Here is a 9683-nt window from a genome sequence, read left to right on the forward strand (position 1 = left end):
TTGTGCATCTTTTTCTTCCACCTTCCACTTAACTTTGTTAACATGCTTGGATACAGCACTCTGTGAACAGCCAGCTTCTTTGGCAATGAATGTTTGTGGCTTACCCTCCTTGTGAAGGGTGTCAATGATTGTCTTCTGGACAGCTGTCGCATCAGCAGTCTTCCCCATGATTGTGTAGCCTAGTGAACCAAACTGAGAGATCATCTTTGAAGGCTCAGGAAACCGTCGCAGGTCTTTTGAGTTGATTAGCTGATTGGCATGTCACCTTATTCTAATTTATTGAGACTTAAACTACTTTAGTCTGTTTGCATTGAATTTATTTAATACACAAGTTTCACAATTTGAGTTGAATTACTGAAAAAAAATTAACTTTTCATGACAGTATTTGTAGCAATACAAATGAGTCCAGAGTCACATTTTAGAAAGAAAATAGCATGCAACTATAGTATATATATGAATACTGGATTTTCAGTGTGGATGGAATATCTGGATTATCTACAAGTTTTGCTAAAATGTGCATAGAGAGCACAATGTGTTAGATCAGGGGTCACCACACTCGGTCCTGGAGGGCCGGTGTCCCTACAGAGTTTAGCTCCAACCCTAATCAAACACACCTGAACCAGCTAATCAAGGTCTTAATAGGTATACTTGAAACTTCCAGGCAGCTGTGTTGAGGCAAGTTGGAGCTAAACTCTGCAGGACACCGGCCCTCCAGGATCAAGTTTGGTGACCCTTGTGTTAGATACTATATCCCACAATGCAATGTGCCCAAGTGACCTTTAATTTTCAGCGTAATGGAAAACCAAATGTGATTATCCACAATTTTCAATGCTGACTTTTTGATTTATTAGGTAATCAGACTGGCAAATGTTTTACACAAATTTGAATTAAAACACCTAATCATATTTTGAAAAGGTAATTGAATGTCTCATGGTGCTCTGATTCTGATTGGTTAGCTGCAACATTCCGAGATGAGTTATTCTTAATAATGACTGTTATCAATAGTAAAGCTGTAAGTGGTAAAAAAAAAAAAGTTGTGTAGTAAGTGGCATGACTACCCATTATCCATTAAATGCCCATCTTGTTTGTTTGTCTAGGCTCAAAACTGCTTGCTAGGAACAGTTTTTGTGTGCTATGGGTTTGACTTTTGCAATGACAACCAGCTGGATGTACAGTACATTATCCATTGCCTGCTGAATTATACAGGCAGCATAAACAGGTCATGTGACAACAACACAGCATACTACTATTTTGTTGAATATTGTTAAAAATAGTAGGTGCAGTCTGATGTTAGACAGAGGTTTACCTGAGTCTGATGTCTGAGATGTGTGTCTAGTTCAAGGCTGGAGAATTTGTTTTGTGCTGTAAAATAGAAAACACAACGTCATTTCAGTTCAAGGAATGTGCTGTATGTTGTTGACAAACTACAGTATTAATGTTTCAGTTCAACAGCTTATTTCATTGCCATTTCTGTATAAACCTGAAAGCACTCTGAATGCTGATGTGTGCTGCCTAAAACATTGTTGGAGGTTTTCTGAGCAAAGTCAGCAGTTTTTTCAGCTTTTCTAGGCAGAATCACTGAACTAGCTGTTGCATATTTGTCTTTCTCGCCATGGCCATGTGGAGACTAAGGTGAAATTGTTGAGTTTGTGTTTATCCCATTTCAGTCATAATTATGCACTGGCTGAACGTTACTGGCATTGCGTACTGATTCATTTTTAAAGTACAAAAAGGTTGTGCTGTATTAAAATACATTTTAATAGATTTACCAAATATATAAATCTCATAAATGTTGCAATGAGCTCAGAATGAAAAGGAAAATACCTTCAGACAAGGCAAAGGAACATCTAAACTGAATGCAAGAATGCTTGTGACTCACCAAACGACTTTCTGGGTGTGTTTATTGATCGATTTCAGCCATGACTCAAATGAGAGGTGAAGCCAATGTCATTTCCTGTCTGACAACCAGCATGGTACAAGTGGACACAGTGTGCCATTCTGGTGAAACAGAATTTGGACATATTTGATTTTTGACAATCAATTCATTATAGAATTAATGAATTGCAGCTACCGCTACGAGTGTGATATAGCATTTATACAACAGTCCGACAGCACAAATTTGTAAATACATTAAAAACCTCTTTTGTGCAAACTACTTTCTTCTGCCATGGATTTAAATCTTCGTTTGACAGTTTAATAATTCAAAAACGTCACTTTAGAACTAGTAACGAAGGAATGTTGAGTTGCTTCATTAAAAGCTTATTGCATTACTGTATTAAAAGCTCACTGTATTGTGTAAAGCAGAGTGTTACCTGCATCTGATACAGCATTCATTCTTCAGCTCAATGTCATATTCACAAAAAAAAAAAACATTAGTTTGAAATGAGAAAAGCGATATCTTTGTCGTACTGTCCTTTCATCTGTTAAGGTTGATTTCAGATGACAGCACTGCTCAGTGCATTTGTTGGCTGCATCTTACAAGGTGTTGTTGAAACTAAAAATGACTTCCTTGTTTACAACCATGTTTCAGACTTTTTCAATATAAAAGTCTCGCTCATAAAAACAGTGTCTTGTAACCATCTAATAACGGAATAATGTAACTAAAATCATCATCATGAACAGCGTTTCCCAATTATTCCCAATATATTTTCATTTATATAAATACTATTTATTAAATACTATTTAATAAACAACAACAACAGCCATCATAAAAGTTGCTAGGCAATTCGGTCAAACGTACAAAGGCAGCGCTCTGACATAGAGCATTACATTTACATAAAATATAACAATGACATTTTGCCCTCAGCCAAAACTATTTGCTCTAAAAAAAAAAAAGAATAGATTAATGAGACCAAAGACTGCCTGTTAGACTTACCCAAAATGAAATATCTCTCATGTTTAACCACTACAGAAACATTAGAGCTGGTGGCAAACTCCAAAAGATCTGGCCAAGGTAAGGCTCTTTGAGTGCTGAACAGCCGCTGACACCCTGGAGCTCACATCTCTGAAAAAAATCTAAGCAAATTTTCAAACGGACGTTATCTTTACTAACAAGCCGCATATTTGAAGTCTAAACAAGTACATTCTCACCTAAAAAGTCTTAAAACTACATTCCGTGACACAAAAACAGTATTATTTATAAAATTATAGTGGATTTGTGTGTCCACCATGACACTTGCTGAGAGAAATACCGCAAGCGGAGTGATACAAACGGTTCTGTCATCACTAGAATATCACATTCCTCTCAGCCAATCGAGGACTAGAAAGAACTGTTGTATAAATACAAACAAGTTTTTGTCTGTTCTATAACCTTTGTTGTGAAGCCACAACACTACTTTGATCAAAGTACACTATTTAGATTTTCTGAGGTTGATGAAGAGCATTTTCTTAAGGTTAAGCACCTTCTTTCGCTGACTATTTGTTTAAGTGGCTTCATTTTATTAAGAGTGGCCCAATTTTGTACTCTGCTCGTGTAAAGTGCCATTAACATTTGCTATGTTCATTTACAAACACAGGCTCAAATAGATATGCACACACACGCACACACACACAGACAGACACAACCTGACAAACCCATAAGGCTCTTCGCTCCAGCCAGAATGAAATCATAGATCACTCACAGCAAGCCCGCAGACTGCAGAATTGATTAAGCACGCAAGTCGAGCAAGTGTCTTCAGTCAGCAGTAGATTTATGACTGCACACAAACACACACTGTTGCAAAAAATATTGAATATTGCTGGAAGTGAACTCTGGGAAATGCAGGTTACAGTTCCATCATTGCTGCAGATCTCTGAGAATATTAAAGGTGTTCAGTCTCGCTGTAATACATTCAGCTGAGCCCTTCACAGTCCAAACACCGAGAGATTCATTTCCCAGACTTCCTTTGCAAACAAGATTTTTGATAGCAGTTTAATGTCCGGTAACGTCCGCTGTGTGTGATTATTGCCTGTAAAGGAAGTAGTGAACTCAGTTAAACCAATATTGTTTCATCATGGCATACCATTCGACTATCTCAATCTAATTACATGAGTAAATCTTACAAATATCAACCTTGTTGCATAAAACAATCAAATAGATTAGTCAGGTTCTTTGTTCCTTTCACAAACCGTTACATTTACCTTATTTTACTTCAATTTATTCTGTATTTATTAATTGAACAGATTTAGAGAAATAATTATAATAACTGGCTACATCTAATGTGGTTTAAAATTATATTCTATTTTATTTCTTTTAATATTTAACAGAACACATTTACCTAAAGCAAATTCAAATTATTCTGTAATGTTCTATTTTATTTTCTATGTATATTTATTTTGCAGATGCATTTAAACAGAGCAATGCTACATTATTCTATTATATTCCATTTTATTCTGAATATTTTACAGATGCACTTACCTGAAACAACTTGATATTATTATAATTTGTTTATTATTTTAGCAAATGTGTTTAACTAAAGCAGCTTTATTTTATTCTAAAATATTGAATATTTAATTTAGCATTTCCATTTACACAAACTATATAATTCTATATAATATAATTGTAATATAATTATATTATTTTACATTTTATTTTATGTTGATATAGAAGATGCATTTACATTTAAGTTTATATTATTCTTTTCTATATTTATTAATTTAGCAGACGTATTTACCTAGAGAATCTTCATATTATTCTATTATATTTTTATATTTATTTAGGAAATGCATTTACACAAGTAAATTTCTATTATTCTATTATATTCAATATTTATTTAACAGATCCATTTACACAATGGAACTTTACATAATTCTATTTTGTGCGATTTTTATTCTAAATTTATTTACTTCATAATTTTATATTATATATTTATTCATTTAGCAGATTAATTTACCCAAAGCAAGTCTTCAAAATTATATTATATTCCATTTTTTTTATTTTAATATGCATTTATATTATTCTATTGTTTTATTTCATTCTCTATTTATTTACTAGATGCATTTATCTAAAGCAACTTCATATCTTATTCTACATTCAGTAATTTAGCGGATAAATTTACCTGAAGAAATTTCATATTATTCTATTATATTCCTATATTTATTCATTTAGTGAATACATTTATACAAACTTTATAATATTCTGTCATGTTCTATTTTATTCTATATTTAGGAACATTTTCATAAAGTAACTATATTATTCTATATTTAGCAGATCCATTTACACAAAGGAACTTTAGAATAATTCTAGTATATTCAATTTTATTCTATACTTATTCATTCATATACTTCATTATGGTTTATTATATGTTTATTAATTTAGCAGATGTATTTACTCAAAGCAACTTTTTAATGTTTTATTATATAACTTTATTTTATCCTATCATTTCATTCTATATTTAATTACTAGATGCATTTATCTAAAGCAACTTTATATTATTTTATTCTATATTTATTTAGCAGACAGATTTCCCCAAAGCCACATTCTATTTTATACTGTATTATTTATTTAGCATGTGCATTTACATATAGCAACTTTGTATAGTTCTATTATATTCTATATGCATTTTGCAAATGCATTTACACAGCAACTTTATATAATTATATAACATTCTATTATATTCTTTATTTAGCATATGCATTTACACAGCAACTTTATATAATTATTTTATGTTCTATTATATTCTATATTTATTTAGCAAATGCATTTACACACAGCAACTTTATATATTATATTCTATATTTATTTAACATGCATTAACAGCAACTTTATAAAATTCTATTATGCTCTATTAAATTCTATTTAGCAAATGCATTAACAGCAACTTTATATAATTCTATTATATTCTATATTTAGCATATGCATTTACACACAGCAACTTTATATAATTACGTTCTATTATTTTTATTTAGCATATGCATTTACATTTAGCAACTTGATATAATTCTATTATGTTCTATATTCTATATTTAGCAAATGCACTAACAGCAACTTTATACAATTCTATTATGTTCTATTATATTCTATATATTTATTTAGCAAATGCATTTACACAGCAACTTTATATAATTCTATTATGTTCTATTATATTCTATATTTAGCAAATGCATTAACAGCAACTTTATAAAATTCTATTACGTTCTATTATATTCTATATATTTACTTAGCAAATGCATTTACACAGCAACTTTATATAATTCTATTATGTTCTATTATATTCTACATTTATTTAGCATATGCATTTACACACAGCAACTTTATGTAATTATTTTACATTCTATTATATTCTTTATTTAGCATATGCATTTACATTTAGCAACTTTATATAATTCGATTATCTTCTATTATATTCTATATATTTAACAAATGCATTTACACAGCAACTTTACATAATTCTATTATATTATTCAGCATATGCATTAACACATCAACTTTATATAATTGTATTATATTCTATATTTATTTAGCAAATACATTTACACATAGCAACTTTATATTATTCTATTATATTCTATATTCATTTAGCATAGGCATTTACATATATCAACTTCATATTATTCTATTATGTTCTATTACATTCTACATTTATTTAGCACATGCATTAACGCACAGCAAATTTAGATTATTCTATATGTTCCATTTCATTCTATATTTATTTATTAGCTGCATTTATGTGAAGCAACTTCATATTGTTTTATTATATTCTATATTTATTAATTTAGCAAGTGCATTTGCCTGAAGCAAGTTCATATTATTCTACTTTATTTTATAGTCTTCTGCTCTATTCTCGGGTACAAAAGTCAACACTGCATGCATACTAGGCATTTCAAATTAAGCACCAGCACCCATAATGCCCTCGGTTTCTGCTCCAACAGCTGCAGAGGTCAGTGCTCTCCGGCCCGTCTCGGACAGCTTTCAGGATATTGAATGGGGCAGTAAAGCCAACACGAAGGAACATTGTGTCGGTTAACGCAAGGGCAGCGTTTCAAAGGAAACATAAATTTCATTTCTGAACATCAGTCACCAGAGGAAGGTGACTGCAGCTCCAGAGCTGTTAACCTTTACCTGGCATACTGAGGCCGAGCACTAAACCATTAATAATAGCCATCTAATGCTACGTCACGCTCACACTCAGATCCCGCCTCTTTATTGTTTCCCTATTCCACTCCCTCCGCTAACGTCTGCTGGAACGCCATGTCTATCAATATTTCATCACTGCTAACAGAAACATTTTTGCACTCCCCATCACATCTGACAGTGAAGCTCCTGTAGATTTCCTTACTGTGGCTCACAAGGTTTTGATACATTTTAATCATCTCCGTTTATTAATAGGAAGCCGTCACACAGCGCTGCACCCACTGCTTCAGCAAAACAGACGAGAGGATGCAAAACAGGGCTCCTCTGTTTCTCTATAAATATTGTAAAAAAAGGTGTTAGGTACATTCAATTGATGTATTTTTCTACTTTACAAAGAACTACAAGCAATCAGTGTCTTTTTGTGCTTGTCTAAACATTCATTTGACACTTACCTAAGCTAATGGCGTGAATTTGGGGCGGGACTACTGTTTGTTTAACCAATGACAAGCAGCAAGAGCATTCAGGATACCAGTTTGATTTTTCATTATTTTTTACAAATTGTGATGCAAGTGGCACAAAACTAAACAATGTAGCTTTAAAAAGTAAATAAAATAGTATCCGATATAAAATGGAAAACAAGTAAAATGGTTATAGGCTACAATGTAGCTATGCAACCTCTCTACGTTGCATTTTTAACCCAACATTTGTGTAAAAATGTATTTTCTTTTGGTAGAACAATTACATGAATTCAAACAAAAAAATTGGGTAACACTTTATTTGAAGCCTTTATATACACACATTACCATTCAAAAGTTTTTGAACAGTAAGATTAAAGTTTTTTTTTTTTAAAGAAGTCTTTTCTGCTTACCAACCCTGAATTTTGTTTAATCCAAAGTACAGCAAAAACAGTAAAATTTAGAAATAGTTTGACTATTTAAAATCATTATTTTCCGTTTGAATACATTAAAAAAATGTAATTCATTCCCGTGCTTTCAATGCAGAATATATTACACTAATATTCTGATTTGCTGCTCAAAAAAACATTTATTATTATTATTATTATGTTGAAAACAGCAGAGTAGAATTTTTTTCAGGTTTCTTTGATGAATAGAAAGTTCAGAAGAACAGCATTTATCTGAAAAAGAAACCTTTTGTAACATTATAAATGTCTTTATCATTACTTTTGATTAATTTAAAGCATCATTGCTAAATAAAAGTATTAATTTCTATAATTTCTTACCCCCCAAAAAGTGATTTATGTTACAAAAGCTTTTTATTTTCATATAAATGCTGGTCTTTGGATCTTTCTAATCATCAAAGAATCCTGAAAAACATGTATTGAACTGTTTTAAACACTGATAATAATAAAAAAATGTTTCTAGAAAAGCAAATCAGCATATTAGAACGATTTCTGAAGGACTGGAGTAATGCTGCTGGAAATGTAGCTTTGATCACAGACATAAATTACATTTTAAAATATATTTAAATACAAAAAGAGTAATTTTAAATAAATATGTTTTTACTGTTTTTGCTGTACTTTGGATCAAATAAATGCAGACTTGGTGAGCAGAAGAGACTGATTTAAAAAAAAAAAAAAAACTTATGGTGCGTTCACACCAGACGCGACTTGCGTGAATAAATCGTGCTATTCACACGTAGTTGGACGCTTGAACATTTAAGTTTACTCGCATCATTCGCGCGTGACATTTACTTCAAATCAGACGCGAATTTGCGTCATGGGAGGGGCGTCTGCCACTCGTCAGCGAGAAAGCAGTTGTAAAATAGGTGAATGAGCTCAATTTGCCAGCTTTAGCTTGCTTGTAGTCTCAATATGTATACAGGTTCTTTTCAAAAAATTAGCATACTGTGATAAAGTTCATTATTTTCTGTAATGTACTGATAAACATTAGACTTTCATATATTTTAGATTCATTACACACATTTGAAAGTAGTTCTAGCCTTTTATTGTTTTAATATTGATGATTTTGGCATACAGCTCATGAAAACCCAAAATTCCTATCTCAAAAAATTTGCATATTTCATCCGACCAATAAAAGAAAAGTGTTTTTAATACAAAAAAAAGTCAACCTTCAAATAATTATGTTCAGTTATGCACTCAATACTTGGTCGGGAATCCTTTTGCAGAAATGACTGCTTCAATGCGGCGTGGCATGGAGGCAATCAGCCTGTGGCACTGCTGAGGTGTTATGGAGGCCCAGGATGCTTCGATAGCGGCCTTAAGCTCATCCAGAGTGTTGGGTCTTGCGTCTCTCAACTTTCTCTTCACAATATCCCACAGATTCTCTATGTGGTTCAGGTCAGGAGAGTTGGCAGGCCAATTGAGCAAAGTAATACCATGGTCAGTAAACCATTTACCAGTGCTTTTGGCACTGTGAGCAGGTGCCAGGTCGTGCTGAAAAATGAAATCTTCATCTCCATAAAGCTTTTCAGCAGATGGAAGCATGAAGTGCTCCAAAAACTCCTGATAGCTAGCTGCATTGACCCTGCCCTTGATAAAACACAGTGGTCCAAAGTACTTTTTTCAGATGAAAGCAAATTTTGCATGTCATTCGGAAATCAAGGTGCCAGAGTCTGGAGGAAGACTGGGGAGAGGGAAATGCCAAAATGCCTG

Source organism: Garra rufa, chromosome 17 (assembly GCF_049309525.1).
Source record: "Garra rufa chromosome 17, GarRuf1.0, whole genome shotgun sequence".
NCBI classification, from domain to species: domain Eukaryota; kingdom Metazoa; phylum Chordata; class Actinopteri; order Cypriniformes; family Cyprinidae; genus Garra; species Garra rufa.